At 48.3% G+C, this 17,357-nt stretch overlaps 1 protein-coding gene and 1 non-coding gene across 4 annotated transcripts in view; both read right to left on the bottom strand.

Annotated features, from left to right (window-relative positions):
- Nucleotides 1–17,357, bottom strand: part of NAV2 (neuron navigator 2) — a 385,703-nt gene that overhangs the window by 332,776 nt on the left and 35,570 nt on the right. The gene's annotated exons all lie outside the window — the stretch shown is intronic.
- Nucleotides 2,537–2,608, bottom strand: LOC116638985. Its single transcript, XR_004300752.1, has one exon. It is a non-coding gene; the product is annotated as a small nucleolar RNA SNORD45 (small nucleolar RNA).

The following is a 17,357-nucleotide window of genomic DNA, read 5'->3' as shown; positions in this document are numbered from 1 at the left end:
ATCATCCAGGGATGCTCCAATGACATCAGTTTCCTGAGAGCTGGACAGTTCCCCTCACTTCAAAGCCTGACTTTGCTCCCCCTCCTCCCCTGGTCCTCCCCACACCCACGTCCACACTTGGATTCATCCTGCAGACCCCGACAGCACATGGAAGTGGGTTCTCACAGTCCTCACTGTCACTCAGAGCGCAGCTTGGTGCCGTTATCAGACACAGCCAACGGGACGGAAAATGTATAAAGAGGGCCGCCTTGTTGCTGATGAGTGGAATGGCAGGGGTTGAAAACTAGCTACAGGGCAGAACTGTTCTTACACTTATTAATGTATGCAACAAATATTTCTGAATGACCACTAAGTGCCCTGTTCTTTTCTGGGTGTCGGGGAGACAGAGTGTTGAACAAGACAAAAGATTACACACAAGGGCAGCAAAACCGACAGGCAAGGAAATGTATAGTAAGTACCAGAAGAAGTATAGCCAGGCGAGGGAGAGAATGTGCCTGGGGGTGCAGGGGGGGGTGAGTACTATAGAAAGGCAGCTCAGAGAGGCTTCTCCGAGGAGGCACCTGCCAGCAGAGATGCAAACGAAGCAAGTGAGCCCCGTAGCAGACCTGAGGGGCCAGCATCAGGGGCAGAGGGATAGGAGAGCAAGGGCCCTAAGCAGAACCCAGTCAGGGCGCTGCTCAAGGACAGTGAGAGCACCGCTGAAGCCAGAGCAGAGAGAGCAGGACAGACGGGGAGAGCAGATGATCTGGAGAGGAAAGTCGTGGCCAGCACACGTAACGCAGGACTCTGCACACGCCAGCCCTTCGTGTGTTCCTGTCGGCCCGTGAGCTAAGAACAGTGACGGCATGTTGAAAGGGTTGGAAGAAAAAGGAGATAGAAATGAAGACCGCGATGAAGACAACGAAGGAGAAGAAGATGATGGCGATGTGACAGACTCCTATGTGGCCCGCCAAACCTGAAATATTTAGCACCTGGCCCTTGACAGAAGAGGTCTGCTTATTCCCCAGTACAGAGGCCTGAAGGACATTGAGCCACCCCGGTTTTATTTCCAGCATCACAGGAAGCCACCGCCGGCGGGGGCCGTTCTGAGCAAGGATGAGGCACAGCCCAAGGTCCGCGTGTCAGCGCTCACTTGGGGGCCCCTGTCGGGGGCGGTCGTAGGGTCGGGCACCCGGTGCAGGCAGGAGCTGGCTCTGTCTGCGGTGGGGCAGTGGCTGTCAAAGGAAGGGGCTGATTTTGAGACACATCAGCAGAGTTAGCACACTGGATACGGGATGTGAGGGAGGGAGAGGAGCGAAGGATGACTCTTAGCTTTTGAGGCAGAACAACTAACCAAGTGAGCGTTGGCGCCATTTCCTGACGTGCAGAAGACTAAGGGAGGGGCAGCCGGCGGGATGGGTTTGGGAAATCAAGAGTTCTAGTTTGGCCATGACCGGGCCGAGATGATGAGTCGACATCAAAGTGCAGACATTTGTATATACTTTTATAGGCACACGCATGTTCAAAACGCATACACGTATAACATAAAGGATGATGATGTCACTGATGCTATTGGAGAAACAGAAAGAAAACAAGAATGCATGGAAGACTTCCTCTGACGTGTGAAGTATTCGATATTCATTCCCACAACAATCTGTAAGGAAGAGTCTCTCCATTTGTCTCTCCCACTTTACTGATGAGAAAACTGGGCCTGAAATTTTCCCAAAGTTGCACATGGAGCCGGATAGCGGGAGAGCTTGGAGATGAAACCAGGAGTCCCCCGTTCCTAAACCCACATGTACCAAACAGCACAGCACATCCATGCCCACTCAGGGATGCAGCCGTCCTTCCTTGGCGCCTGTATTTGGGCATTTTTATTTGGGCCACGTAATGGACAAACCGAGTCCTCCTGGTTTCCTGGAATTGATTCTATAGACCAGACACAATAAAATGTTCTTGTTTCCTACCTCTGAATTTAGCAACATGGAATAAACACATTTTTGCTACAATATTTTTTCTTATTCGGTCCTTCTTAAATTATGAAGTGATACATGCTTATTAATTGAAATAAAAAATATGGAAAAATAGGAAGGGAGGAAATTAGTAATGTCCCCAGCCCTTAAGTATTGCCATGACTGAATATTTCTGGGACTTTTTAGAGGCCGCACGTGACCTACTGTATAGTTAGTGATTGTTTCTGGGGTTCAGAACTGTGGGCTCAGAGAGGGACGAGGACCCTAAAGGAACCGACGAACTATATGACAGAGGAGCCAGGTAAGAATAAAAATGTCTGACATCTATTAAAACAACATGTAGGTGTGTGTCAAGAATCATGCTATGTGCTCTAACTGCATAACCTTATGTAATTCTCACACCCCATTTTACAGTTGAAGAAACTGAGGCTTTCATCACTCCCAAGCAGCAGAACTGAGACTTTAACCTGGGGGTAATGAATCCCAGAGCAGGAGCTCTTCAATCTCATGTCGTTCCATGCCTAGGGACAATTAATGCCCACCAGAAGGCTAAAACAAATATTGTTTGTTTGTTTGTTTTACCTAAGGTTTGAGTATAATTTTAGAATTTGCATCAACTTTGGATTCAGCTAACACATGCCATCACATCACCGACCTCAACAAAGATTTCTTGAACAAATAAATAAAAACTAAAATCTGATAAATCCAGAACAAAATGAAGGAGAGGAAGACAGAATAAAGTGGGGCAACCCAGGATAGACTAATTGAGTCAGCCACTCACTAAGTATTTATCGAGCACCTACTACGTGCCAAGCACTGAACAAGACAGTGGGGACCAGAGGTGAACATGACAGACTAAAATCCTGGCCGCCTGGTGGATTTTAGTGGATGGATCACCGTGGTTGGCTAAATCTGGGGAAATACTCAGAGTGGCTTCCCCTCAGCCCCTAGAGGTCTGCCTTATTTCACTCTGGTGCACGTGGTCGCCCTGTGCCAACCAACTTGTTCTAAAAAGCAAAGAACTGGGCGCCTGGGTGGCTCAGTCATTAAGCGTCAGCCTTCGGCTCAGGTCATGATCCCAGGGTCCTGGGATCGAGTCCCTCATCAGGCTCCTTACTCAGTGAGGAGCCTGCTTCTCCCTCTGCCCCTCCCCCTGCTTGTGTTCCCTTTCTCACTGTTTCTCTCTCTGTCAAATAAATAAAATCTTAAAAAAATAAAATAAAATAAAAATAAAAAGCAAAGAACTTCAGGAATACAAAAACCTAATTACAGGGTGCTTCTATTTTATTCTTTAAATCAAACCTTGTCTAACTTGTGCTTCCATGTCATCTCTTACTAGCTTATTTCTGCTCAATTTCCAACCAGACCCACTAACTGGAATTTTTTAACCTGAGGCTATGGCCCTCCAGGGTCTCCATGGATAAGAGGATGTTATACAGATATATATTCTGCAGAGGGTCAAGGGGCACGAAGGAGAGCAAGGGTCCATTGCTTCTATCAGATTTTCAAAGGAGTACATAACCTCAAAAAAGCAAAAATCTACGGCTCTAATCTTTTTCCACTTCAGTGGTATTTCCCATAGTCTGTGAATGTTGATTCTTTCCCCCTGTAACAGTCTCTCCGAGGGCTGAGACTGAGTGGCATTTGGGGTTTGCTTGCAGAAACTATGCGAGTGCAGCATTGGTATTTTTCCAGGCACGGCATAAAACGGAACTTAATTCATTCACTTCCACATTGACACAAGGGGGAATGTTCCAATTCCTCAGCCGCTGAGAAAGGCGATGTCCCCCACCAGGCTTCACACAACCCTCTTCCACTTGATTATTATTTGAGTCTCACCCCTGGCCCCGGCTCCACACTGCAGGTCTACACCGTTTCCCTGAGTACACACAGTCTTAGACTCCTTCAGGCCAAAGAAAATAACACTGTTCTGATAGTCGAAGGCAAGAACAGGCTTCCTAAGCAGGTTGTTCATCTGCCAGAATTCCTGCTCACTATGCTTATTCTTGAACTCCAGATATCAATCACCATCTCTATAGGGTAGAGAAATGGAACAGAAAATACAGATGGTCTCCTGTTAGTTCATTTTGTTGAAAGCAAGTAGCACATTCAAGTGGAACATTTAAGAGTCAAGGTCTTTATGAGTACTCATTCCTTCATTGCCTCAACAAATATGTATCAAGTGTCTCCTGTGCTCCGGACAGGACAAGACCGAATTGGTTCCCACCCTCCTGGAGTGTATGGCCTCGTGCAGGAAAAGAGGCATCACAAATAAATAGAAATGTGTTGAGAGCTAGGATGATAAATATGAATTGCTACTGGGGACATGTAACCAAAGACCCTACATAGTATCACAGTGTTGAACAACAAGGAAGACGTCCCTGCTGAAGTAACAGATATGCTGCAGCCTGGATAGAAGTTGCTGAGGCCAGGGTGCATGGAAGGAGAAGAGATTAAGAGCCCTTGAGGCTTGTGCAAAGGTCCTGAGGCCAAAACTGGTACAGCATATTAGGGGAACTGGAAGAAAGCCTCTGTAGCTAGAGCACAAAGCGGAGCCACAAATGGCTGGAAACAAGGCTAGAAAAGAAATAAGGGTTCTGTACGAGAGAGCCTTGATTGTCCTTGTGGGGATTTGGGTCCTAATCCTGACAGCAATGCGGAATCATGGAAAAGTACGGAGGAGGTGTATGCAACATGATTACTGAGGTTTGGTTTTGTTTTGTTTTAAAGCTTTTATTTTTAAGTCATCTCCATACCCAGTGTGGGGCCTCAACTCACGACCCCAGGATCAAGAGTCACATGCTCCCCTGACTGAGCCAGCCAGGCGCCCCTAGATCTGAGGTTTTAAAAGATCATTCTGACCACAGTGTGGAGAGTGGACCGGGGATGGGCAAGACCATACATGAGGAACCAGTTTCAGAGGCTTTTCCAGTAGACCTGGGGAGAGAGGCTGGGGGTTTGAACCAGGGTGAAGGTGGTGGACACGACGAGAAGTAGACTTCCTAGGAGAAAACAGGGAGCATGAGCCCACTGACTTGATGGTGGGTTAGATGTGGAGGTGAGGAGGAGGGCAGGATTAGTCCTCTCATCAATCATTTCTGCTTGTCTCCAAAGCATTTCGAGACATTCCTTCTGACCCTGCCTCCAGGAGATGGCTCTCTGAATGGACACTGCCCGTTGGGGCGATAGCATGTCAGGGATAAATCTGAAAGGAGCCACAAATTCACGAGGCTCCAGGGACACTGGCCATTGTTATGTGCATCGAAGGGGCCACAGCTGTCCCCACCCGGAGCCTTTGTGCTGGTAATTCTACTGCCTGCATCGGGCTCCCCTGGTCTTCCCATGGTTGGTGCTTCAGATCTAACATTATGGTCTAACATCACCCCCAATTGCTCTCGAACGCATTGCCCTGCTTTACTGTCTTCATAGCACTTGCCACTCTGAAATAAACTTCTTAATGTATTTGCTTCCATGTGTGGTGTCTGTATCTCCCCACAAGAAGGTGAATTCCATGACAACAGAAACTGTTCTTCTTGTTTCTCCGTGCCTAGAACAGTGCCTGGTGCACAGCAGGTGCTAGGGAAAAGAAGATGAAGGAGTAAACGACTCCCCAAAGTCCAAAGGCCCCCCTGAGTGTCCTCTCCCTGGGCCCTGTGGACATCCTTGGCTCCCAGCCTTGGCACCGACTGAGCAGCTCCTGGGCTCAGGTGCCCCACGAGCCCTTGCAGACTCACTCTGAACCTCCACCTGAACCCAGGGCTCAGGTGAGTAACGGTTCTCCAAGAAACAGCACTCTCATGGGAGTTTCCTTTGCTTTGTCTCCCAAGAACTGCCAGGGCTGGTATTTTTCCAAATTCCACACCTTGGGGCATGAAGCAAACTCCATAGGACCCCGGGACAGAATTATGTACTCCCGCACATGACTAAAAGAGCTCACAAGCAAACATTGCTGGTGCTGCTGATTCATGACTATTTCTTTTTCTAGTTTTCCCTACAGATCTCAGGGCCAAAGTCAACTGCATTTGTAGTTCATAGCTGGTTCTTTTTAACCCAGGATATTAGACAGGATTCGGTTCTCCTAGCTAAATTCCTTCTTGGAAATGGCTCTTAATTCTTCTCTCTTGGGGCTCCTGGGTGGCTCAGTCATTAAGCGTCTGCCTTCAGCTCAGGTCATGATCCCAGGGTCCTGAGATCGAGTCCCACATCGGGCTCCCTGCTCAGCGGGAAGCCTGCTTCTCCCTCTGCCTGCCGCTCCCCCCTGCTTGTGCTCTCTCTCTCTCTCCAGCAAATAAATAAAATCTTTTTAAAAAAATTATTCTCTCTTACTCTTCTAATTTTATTTTTGAAAAGATGCTTCCTAACATGAAGATAGGGACTGCATTCAGCAGAGGAGAAAGGAACAGGACGTGGTGAGGCCCAGCCAGGCTCCTGCAGAGCCTACCAAAGGGACGAGTCAATGCCGAGTCACCATGAACAGTCAGTTCTCAGAGCTTGTGAGTCAGTGGCTGCTGGGCATGGGGCTTCTGGTGCCTTCCACATGCCTGAAATCTCCCCCGACGCCAGGAGGGTAATGACTAACAACAGACATCGCTGTCCAGTGATGAGTTCACCTGAAATCATAACATGGCGCCTGTAGGATAAGATGAGCTGTCATCTGACAAATCTTCCGTGTGGCCTGGGGGTTGAGTTGAGATGGGACAAAGGATGGGGTCCTACAACCGCTGGGTCAGGCTGGGTACCTTTCTCCAACCTGCCTCTCATGGCAACAGTGTCTAGGTTCACACACTGGCAGATGTGCTGAGGCCGCTGGTGAAATAAAGTCAAAACTCTGTGGTAAAATCCTAATTCACATGCTGGAAGTCTCACTGAATGGGGAATATTTTTCTCTTAGAAATTGCCTTTCATGGGGCTCCTGGGTGGCTCAGTCGTTAAGGGTCTGCCTTCGGCTCAGGTCATGATCCCAGGGTCCTGGGATTGAGCCCCACATCGGGCTCCCTGCTTCTCCCTCTTGCTCTGCCCCTCCCCTGCTCGTGCACTCTCTCTCTTTCTCTTTCTCTCTGTCAAATGAATAAGTAAAATCTTAAAAAACAACAACAGAAATTGCCTTTCAGGAAATAGAGGCAAATGGTAAGATAAACTTTGGGGGGGGGGGGAGTTAATAAAATTCAACTTTGAGGGACGTTACGGAAGCCTGAGCTCAAGAGAACAGCAGTGCCATTTGTAGGCCAGCTTGCCATTCCCGAGCATTTTTATCTGCTCTGCATCACTGCTGATCTGCGTCTTCTGCGTCTGGACCCCCAAATGGTAGTAGCAGTGATTTTTTGTTCAATCCTCACTGTGTGACGAGCACTTTATATATGCTATGTTATTTTATTCAGTTCACATCAAAACCCCTTTAGGTGCGTGTCCATTATTGCCTGTATTTTACAGATCAGGAAACTGAGGAATTAGACATGAAGCGACTTGCCCAAGAAAATCTAGCTCTTGGGGTGCCTGGGTGGCTCAGTCGTTAAGCATCTGCCTTCGGCTCAGGTCATGATCCCAGGGTCCTGGGTTTGAGCCCTGCATTGGGATCCCTGCTCAGCAGAAAGCCTGCTTCTCCCTCTCCCACTCTCCCTGCTTTTGTTCCCTCTCTCGCTGTGTCTCTCTGTCAAATAAATAAATAAAACCTTAAAAAAAAAAAAAAAGAACATCTAGCTCTTAAGTACTGCGTGTGGGAACCAGCCCCTTCCTAGACACCAGAAGCCCTGCTCTCATCTGCTGCCGGCCTCTGTTCAATCAAAGGATCCATTTATTCTGTTTACAAGGTCAGGAAAAGTATAGTTGATTGGTTTTTATTTTTTTTCCCCAGAAAGGCTTTCACCAACTATTTCTGACAACACCGAATTAAATAATCCCCAAGCCTCCGTCTCTTGTTATCGGTGAGAGTGTTGCGCGACGCTGACCCCAGAGTATCTTCCAGGTCCAGAGTTTATGATTTTATTCTGATTCATCACACAAAGGATCTCCTTCCTCTCAAGGGGGGAACAATCTTAATAGGCTCTTTAGAATATATAACAGCAATTCTCCGTAGACAGTGGATTCCTACAAAATCCCCAGAGGGGGTCATTAATTAAGATCGACACTCTCCTGGGCAGGGAGAGTGTGAGAAGGTGGGCAGAAGAGGCGGCTCTGCCTTCCTGGGAAAATCTTGCTCCCACTCTGACAGCCGGCTGGGTCTACTCACGGGTGACTAGCAGCCGTGCCAATCCCTGGATGCATGGGATTAGGACCACTAGCCTGTATGTGTGTGGGAGGGGAACCCTTAGGCCCCCAGGTCTGCCACCTATTTGCCCTGCAGCGAAGTAGAGAGGGTTCCACGGACTCCAAGCTGGAGCCCGCCCACCAAGGATGCTTCCCACCCGCCCATCCTGCCCTGCCCAGGCCTGGGCCTTTCCTCGGTCATCAGCCCTCGCTGAGCACATGGTTGACAGCGTGGCAGCACAGTTGCTCTGAGGAGTTGGCATGAGTGAGAAAGGGTCCCTGACCCTCACTGCCTCTCGTAAGTGTCACTTCACTTTCTACCATGGCCACTGTCTCCTGCTCGCGTGGCCCACTCCACACTTCCTCTCACTCACTGGGCTCCCCTCCTCTAGCTCCTCCCGCCCCCTCTATTCCTCACAGACCCCCAGTGTTCCCCCACCTGAGAGAGCTCCTCCTCACACATTTCCCTCAGAGGCCTCGCCTCACCCTTCTGGTCTCAGTTCCAACGTCCCCCCCCCCCCCCCCACCTTAGAGAGGCCTTCTCTGGCCTTCCTTCTCTCTGCCACTTCACTCGGTTTTATTCTCCTCACCCTTAGCGTGACTTGAAATGATTTTCCTTATGTATCACTGCTTGTCTCCATGGTGCTAAAATATAAGTTCCAGGAAGGCAAGAAGCCCCTCATCTCGTTCACTGTTGTGTCCCCCCGTGCCTCGAACGGAAGAGTCGGTGCTCAATAAAGTGCACACATTCCTCACTCATCAGGTGGAGGCTTTTATAGCACAAGGCTTCTGTGACGATGAGGGACCGTGGATTTTCAGGGTTTGTCAAGACTAGGTCCCGATAACAGCGAGTTTAAAAATTCTTACTGCCATCACGAGAGGCAGCATGGACCGGGCTCAAGCCTGCAGGCCCCGGCGTGTGAACGGAGTCCTCACAACTACGTAGCTTTTGGCCTTCAGCAAGTGATTGAACCTCTCTTAGCCACAGTTTCCTCATCTGCACAGGAGAGATAATAATGGTACTAACTCCTTGGCCCCTGTGTGGATTACATAAAACGATCCACGGGAAGTGTTCAGCAGACCCTCTAGCGCATATTGCGCCCTCCGTAAAGGTAAGCTATTACTATGCACCAGAGAGAGGGCCCCACAAGTTCTGTTACTATACTCCCCCCTGCACACCCTACAACCTGCAAAGCACTTTTCCATAAATCCTCCCATTCGTGCTTCTGAAACCCCGCTGAGGGCCAGGAATTACCCACTCTTTAGGCTCAGAGCTGCTTGCCTGAGAGCCCACAGCTAGAGGGATCTCCCAGAGCAGAGGACAGAAGGCCTCTGATTCAGGAATCCAAACTCTCCTCTTGTCACCACACTACGCTCGCTTCCTCTCCCAACGTACAGTCCCAGACAGAATCTGAAGACATCGTTAGGCCCCATGTGGAGAAACCATGCTTGCTGCTTGAGGATCCCTGCTCAAAATAAATGGAAGCCTGAGGCCTCTGCACACTCACTGAGGCCAACTGTGTCTCTCCCAAGCCCGCTCCCCTTCTAGGCCAGCTGAGGGTTTGGCAAAGCCACAAAGGCAGACGGAACCACTAGAGCAGGCCCAAAGTTCTGGTGCTCTCCAAGCTTCAAGGCACATCAAAACCACCCGGTGTTTGTGGGGGCGGGTCAGAGCGGGGCACTGAAGAGGTCGTCGGAGGCCTTTCCAACGACTTCCAGCAGGCGTGGCGTATTCGCTGAGCCTATGGATCAGCCAGGCCTCGCGGCCCCTCCTGCTCTGCCCCCCTGCCCTGCCTAAGCCCCTGGCCCTTGTCCTCAGAAAGGTTTTCAAAGGTGCCCTGACTAGCCCTTGGTAGCTCTTCCAGCCTCAGGGACAACTCAGCAAAGAGACTCCGGGCCTGAAGTCCAAGGAATCCAAGGAGCCGGGCACAAATGACGTGAGGGGGAAAACAGACTGCACTTACCAAAAAGAAACTGGCGCCCTGTTCAGTCTTTTCAGCTCCCAGTGGGAGCAGATTTGTTGTGACTAATGCATCAGGCTTTAAATAGTTCCAAGCGGCATACTGATTAGCCCAAGGCGCAACGGAGGCAAGTGCAAAGTATCTCCCAAAGTGCAAAGTTTCCGAGAAAGAAAAGACAGCCCCTCTGGGAAACGGCTCACCTGCTGGCGGAAGCCCACCCAGTTTAATTCCCGAATAAAGCAGCAGGCACAAGGAGCTGCAGGGATCAGGAAATCACAGGGAGCCAGTCAGATTCGATGGGAGAGATTTTCAGTTGGATCCTGCCATCCTCCCCCTCCCAAACCCTTCATGATTGTTCCTTGCCCACAGTCTACATTTCCCAGCATTACTTTCTAGGACCCTTATGAACTGGTCCTCTACTGGGTTGAATGGTGTCTCATCAAAATTCCCTCTCCTCCTGGAACCTCAGGAAGTGACCTTATTTGGAAATAAGATGTAATTAGTTAAAATGAGTTCGTCATGGATTAGGGTGGGCCCTAAATCCAATGACTAGTGTCCTCATAACAGGACCATGTGAAGACACAGAGACACCCCAAGAGAATGCCATGTGAAAATGAGGACAGCGTTCGGAGCACCACGTCTACATGCCAAGGATCGCCAGCAACCTCCAGTAGCTAGGAGAGAGGCATGAAGCAGATTCTCCCTCAGAAGGAAGGATCCTGGAGGAACCCTCCAGAAAGAATCAACCATACTAATGCCCTGATTTTGGACTCCTAGCCTCCAAAACTATGAGAGAATACATTTCTATTGTTTGAAGTCACCCCGCTGTGGTTTTTTTTTTTTTTTTTTTTTTTTTATGGCAGCCCTGGGAACCTAACACAGGTGCCAAGCTACATGTCTAGCCCTAGTCCCATCAAAGTCACCCTCCTCACACTCCCTGTATAAGAGGTGGCTGTTACACATTTAAAAAAAAGTAACAGAGTTCAGGTCTCATCTTTGCCTTGTTGGCCGCCGTGTGACTTTGGGCAAACCAATTCACTTCTCTTATTTTCAGTTGTCTAATCTATACCATGAAGACAATAGAAGGGTGGTTGTGGGAATTTGAATGAGAAAATATGAGTTTAACAAGAGGGAGGCTAGATCAGCCACAGAATATCTCTTGGGGAAGGCATTACATTTGTTTGGAAAATAGAGCCAAATAAACCTCCTTGCAGGAGGGTTTAGATCAAGAAACTAGGGGGCCCTGTCAACTAACATGATGTATTGGTGGTGTGTAAGTTGAGTGGTAAAAGCTGGCTGATGAAGAGTGAGAAAGGTAACATTCACAGGGAAGAGTCCAGGAGATAAAAAGGGCCAATAAGAGTGAGACTGAGGGAAGGTGGGAGCAACACCTCTCCACACCATGGTGTGACTAGGGAGTTTGGGGGGGTGGGTGGAATAGAAACATCTAATGGATTTTTCCAGTTATTTGTGATGACGTGTACAAGATAAGCCCATTCCCCCCATCTCTTCTACAAAATATGCAGTGAACTCTAAATTGGAAACCAACAGTTTTATGGTCATGGATTCTTTGGGTTTGAATTTGGAGAGGTACTGAGTTTGGAGGCTGGGTTGTCATGGGGGTAAAGTGAGGAGAGCCCACACCAACACATGAGCTGGAGAACCAGGGGCCTGGGGGCATTTGGTTTCCCCACACATGCAAATAGGCAGCATATTGAGGGCACTTTATGAACATAACACATAAACATTTGCTTCAGCCTCAGTCCTCCCCTTCCTGACCATGACTTACTCCTGCCTAAGTTTGGGGTGACTTCTCCCCTTCCTCTACCACTTCTTCAGCTATCTGAATCCTACCCATCCTTCAAGCATCACCCACCTCCTGCTTGAAGCCTTCACCCACCTTCCGAGCTGGAGAGGGACGATCGTCCATCTCCCAGCTTTGTGCAGCGTGCAAGTGCAAGTATTTCCATGCAACAGGTACCATATTCTTTCTGGAGTTAGAGCTAAGCAATAAAAAAACAAGACAAAAAGTCCTGCAGAGGCAGACAAGGGAAGATGAACTCTGAACAAAGAGAAAGACCCAGAAGGGAGTGGGGGCAGGGGAGAAGCTGGGAGGAGGGAATGCTGAAAAGCTCCAATGGCCAACTTCATTCACAGTCACTGTATCAGGGTGGGGCGGCGGGGCCAGTGGGGAAAGGTGATACCTCTGGCAGGCCCTTTTGTGAAGCTGAAATTCAAGCATTTCCCCTGAGTCTTGAGTGTCATTGTGGGGCACCCTGAAAACAACTGCTACGCAGGTAACTGGTTTCTTGGAAGCTCTCTAGAGCCATGTGGGCACAAATTACCAAAACTTCCACCTGCTAAGCTTTCTCCCCACCCTCACTCAGAGCAAATAAATACACCCACCAAGGCCTGAGATGGACATTAATCTCAAAGGTCAGGCAGGTGAAATGCTCTGACCTACCCACCAAGGGCTCTGTGACAGAGTTCCCCATGGCCTGGAATGAGGAAGTAACTCCCATTTACCTGTTCAATGGGGAGGAAGGAGACAACCAGAGACTTGCTCCCCACCCACCCTTGCCCTCGGAATCTGCCCTGGGGCCCAGGCTACTGAGCTGCTGGGAGCTGGGTATATAGGAACAAAAAATACCTGTTTGCTGTTCTCAGGAAGGTCCTCAGCCAGGGGGGGACAAACGAGCAGGGAAGTGCCATGCAGTGTGGGGAGTGCAAGGAGAGAGTAGCCCAAGAGTTATGGTAACTCAGGAATTACCCGCCTGGGCTGTGCTGTACTTTAAAGGGTGAAAAGGAATTATGTCCACAACTCACTACTACCACAAACCCACACACTGGCTGTTAGATTCATCATCTTTCTAAACATTAAAATATAAGGAAATGTATGATTTAGGGCAGCAGGAAGAACCTATGACAATCAGGGGAAGAAACCTGGAAAGGGTTATCCAAGGAGAGGGAACAGAATATGCAAAGGTCCAGAGGTAAAGTCATGGTTGCCCTATAGACACCATTCTAGTAAGTTTTTGTGGAAGATTCAGTGAGGTAGCAACTATAACAATTCCAGAGGCTGGGTGGCTTAAACAACAGACATTTAATTCTCACAGTTCTGGAGGCTGCGTGCCAGCATGGTGGGGTTCTTGGTGAGGGCTCTCCTCTTGGTTGATGGATGGCTGTTTTCTCACTGTATCTTCACATGGTGGAGAGCACAGGCTCTGGTCCCTTTATCTCCTTATAAGGACACTAATGCCATTGTGGGGCTCCACCCTCATGACCTTATCTAAACCTAATTATCTCCAAAGGCCCCACTTCCTAATACCATCACATTGGGGATTAAGGCTTTCTACACCTGAAGGGGGGGGGGCTGAGGCGCAAACATTCAGTCTATAGATTGAATTTGCAGTAATTGACATTAAGGACTGTGAGAATAATCACTCTTTGTCCAAGACACACTAAGGAGAAATTCTATCTCAGTATTAATAATCTAGAGTTGGAAACAACCTTAAGTGCGCAATGGTCAGGGATGGGTGAAATAAATTACCTGCATACAACTAAATACTAGTAAAAGCGACTGGGTATAAACAATATTAATCACATGGAAAGATGTCCATGATGTATGAAGTTTTTAAAAATGTAGGTCAGAAAATACATAGATGTTAATCAGTAGGAAAAAAAGACTGGCAAAAAATAACTCACCAAAATATTTACAACTCTTATCTCTGAGGTGAGGTTACAAGTAATTTTTTTTTTTAAATGACTCATATTCTTTTTTTTTTCTTTTTAAGACTTTATTCATTTGACAGAGAGAGACAGTGAGAGAGGGAACACAGACAGGGAGAGTGAGAGAGGGAGAAGCAGGCTTCCTGCCGAGCAAGGAGCCCGATGCGGGGCTCGATCCCAGGACCCTGGGACCATGACCTGAGCCAAAGGCAGACGCCCAACCATCTGAGCCACCCAGGCGCCCCTAAGTAATTTTTAACTGTTCTTTTACCTATCCATATGTTCTAAAATTTGTACAATAAACACGTAAGATTTTTGAAATAAGAAAGGAAGGGGTGTGTGTGTGTACGTGTGTGAGAGTGATTATGTATTTACTGCCAGACAGGACCAGGGAAATGTGAGAAAGAGCCTCAGTATGACCCTGCAGGTCAGAATGAGTGAACAGGCACTCAGCCCAGGCTCCCTGCAGCCACTCCCATTGTGGGCTATGACCTGAATCCCTTCACATTCTCTTCTCAAAAGTCACACTCAATCAGCCCCAACCATCCTCTTAAATAATCATTTTCAATGGCATGGCCACATTTATCTTCTAAGATGGAAATGTAATTAGTTCTTGGAGTTGAAAGTTCCTTTTGGGGCACCTGGGTGGCTCAGTCAGTTGGGTGTCTGACTTCGGCTCGGGTCATGATCTCGGGGTTCCCTGGGATTGAGCCCCATGTTGAGCTCAGCACTCAGCGGGGATTCTGCTTGTCCCTCTCTCTCTCTCTCTCCTTCTGCTCCTACCCTTGCTTGTGCACGTGTGCTCTCTCTCTCAAATAAATAAATAAAATCTTTTAAAAAAAGTTCCTATTAAAAATATTTAATAGGGGAGCCTGGGTGGCTCAGTTGGTTAAGCGTCTGCCTTCGGCTCTGGTGATGATCTCAGAGTCCTGGGATTGAGGCCTGCATCATTGGGCTCTCTGCTCAGCAGGGAGCCTGCTTCTGCCTCTCCCTTCACTGCTACCCCTGGTTGTTTTTGCTCTCCCTCTCTCTGTCAAATAAATAAATAAATAAATAAAATCTTTAAAAAAATCTTTTAAAAAAATTTAATAACTGGGGTGCTTGAGTGGCTCAGTCGGTTAAGCATCCGACTCTTGACTTCAGCTCAGGTCATGTTCTCAGGGTCTTGAGATCAAGCCCCATATCAGGCTCCCTGCCCAGTGCAGAGCCTGCTTAAGATTCTCTCTTGCCTCTTCCTCTGCCCCTCCCCTCCAACTCTCTCTAAAATAAATAAATAAATAAAAATGTTTAATAATTATTTGTCAGCAAATCAGCATTGATAGATGTGACTGTTGGCCTATTGTGGGGGGGTGGTGAGGAAGTGGGAATATGAAAGAAGAACTCAAGGGGAGGCAGAAGGTGGTTGTAGACTTTGAAGATCCCCTGAGGTCAGAGAGCCAAGGAGAAAGCCCTTTGCCTTTACAAGTGAAGAGCTAGGCTAGGAGTCAACCACCTAAGGCATATCTAAAAAGGCAGCATGTAGAATAGAGTGACAGCTGAGGTTTATTACTTTATTCATCCAATCCTGCCCTATTCCACACTCTGAAGCTATAATGTGAGCACAACGCAGTTCTAACCTTCATGGAGCTTACCTTCTGTTGGAGAGAAAGATGGAAAACAAAAGCACGTGGGCTATGAGACAGGCAGTGATAAGTGCTTGAACGTGGGAAGTGAACAGAGACCATTGCAGTGCTATTTTAGATGGGTTGGTCAAGGAAGAGCCCAGACAAGAAGGAGGTGAAGGAGCAAGCTCTGTGTTCACCTGTGGAAAAGTATTCAAGACTGTGGGAACAGCAACAAAGTCCCTGAGCTGCGAGTGTGATCGGAACACTTAAAAATAGCAAGGAGGCCTAAGTGTTGGAACGGAGTGAGGTCTGGGAAATGCTCTGGTGGCGTTCTTCTCCAGCAACCAGGTGGGGTCCCTCTGGATATGGGTGTCTCACGCCCTGCCACCATCCTAGGTATCAGACCCAAAGAAGCTGCTTTTTCTGCACCACTGCCTCTAGTCTCAGGGGGAACGAATCCCCAAAAACCTGGCTTTGGTGACTAGCAGTATAGGGTGATGGTGAAGGGCTCAGGCTATGAAGCCAGACACCTGTGGGTCACAGTCCCAGCTCTCTCACATCCCAGCTGCGTGTCCCTGAGCAAGCTGCTTAGCTGATAGGAAGCCCAGGGGTGTGCTGGTACATTGGATCTCCTGGGGTGGAGGGTGCAGGACATGGAGAAATGCCTCAGTTTGTAGCATTTGCCGATTTCTGTGGTGTAAATACATCCACTGTGGCCGATGTCAGCTAGCAACATGAAATCACTGAACAGGGAATTAGGAAGAGACACATACAATTGGCTCTCGAGAGCCAGGACCAACCAGCTCTAGCACATCACCAGCTCAGTTTCTTCATCTTTAAAATGAATTTCAGCTCATAGAGTACTTGGTGAGAATGAGATGAGGTGCATAGAAAAAGCACTTAGCCTAATGCATGGCACACAGTTAATGCTCCAGAAGTGAGAGCTATAATTCTGACTCAATAAGGATGTTGGATTCTGGTCTGGCAATTGTATGCAGAAATGAATTCTCATAGGAGAGAGCAAAGGGTCAGCAGGAGGGCTGGGGCCTTATTCTGACTCAGTCTCTGCCTCCTGTGTGACTTTGGGCAAGTTGCTTTTCCTCTCAATCTGAATTGAGGGACAGAGCTAGTTATAAAGTTCCTTCCAGACTGGATGTTTTGCAACTTCGTACTTTGGGGACTGTTCTAGAAGCACCCTTGGAAAGAGTGGGCGGTTACAGGTTACCAAGGCAACATTAAGGGTGGGATGGAATTCCCTGGATTCTCGCCAATAAAATCTACCTGGATTTGGGTGGCAAATGTGTGCAGAGTCTAGGAAAGCAAGCCTGAGTGAGTTCTTTCTTGGCAAAGACCAAAGAACTGTTCAAAAAGTCAAGAGAAAAACACCTGAACAAGAAAGAGAGAGACATATATATGACAGTGGGGGGGGGGGGGGGGGGCGGGGCAGAGACCTAAGTGAGTATTTTGAGGATTAATAGAGTCTCAGAAAATGTCTTTAATAAACATTTTTTTAAATTTTTTCTTAAGATTTATTTATTTTGTGGGAGGAGGGGCAGAGGGAGAGAGAGGCAGAGAAGGAGACTCCCTGCTCAGCGCAGAGTCTGCTGCGGGGCTCCAACCCAGGACCCTGAAATAAAGACCTGAGCCGAAACCAAGAGTCGGAAGCTTAACCCACTGAGCCATCCTGGCGCCCCTAATAAACATTTCAGAAAGGAAGGCAATGTCTGCCAAACCTTTAATGTCAAGAGAGAGAACAGAATTCAGAAAGGAGCTGTAGATAAAATGCTGGGTGAGACGGGCCTAGCAGAGGCAAAGAGGGGGAGAGGCAGGTGAGGAGGACGAGGGCCTCTAAGACCGTCGCCACCAGG

The sequence above is a fragment of the Phoca vitulina genome, unplaced genomic scaffold, assembly GCF_004348235.1.
Source record: "Phoca vitulina isolate PV1807 unplaced genomic scaffold, GSC_HSeal_1.0 scaffold16, whole genome shotgun sequence".
Taxonomy (NCBI): Eukaryota; Metazoa; Chordata; class Mammalia; order Carnivora; family Phocidae; genus Phoca; species Phoca vitulina.
The sequence above is the reverse complement of the archived record's forward strand: the minus strand, read 5'-3'. Positions and strand labels throughout refer to the sequence as shown.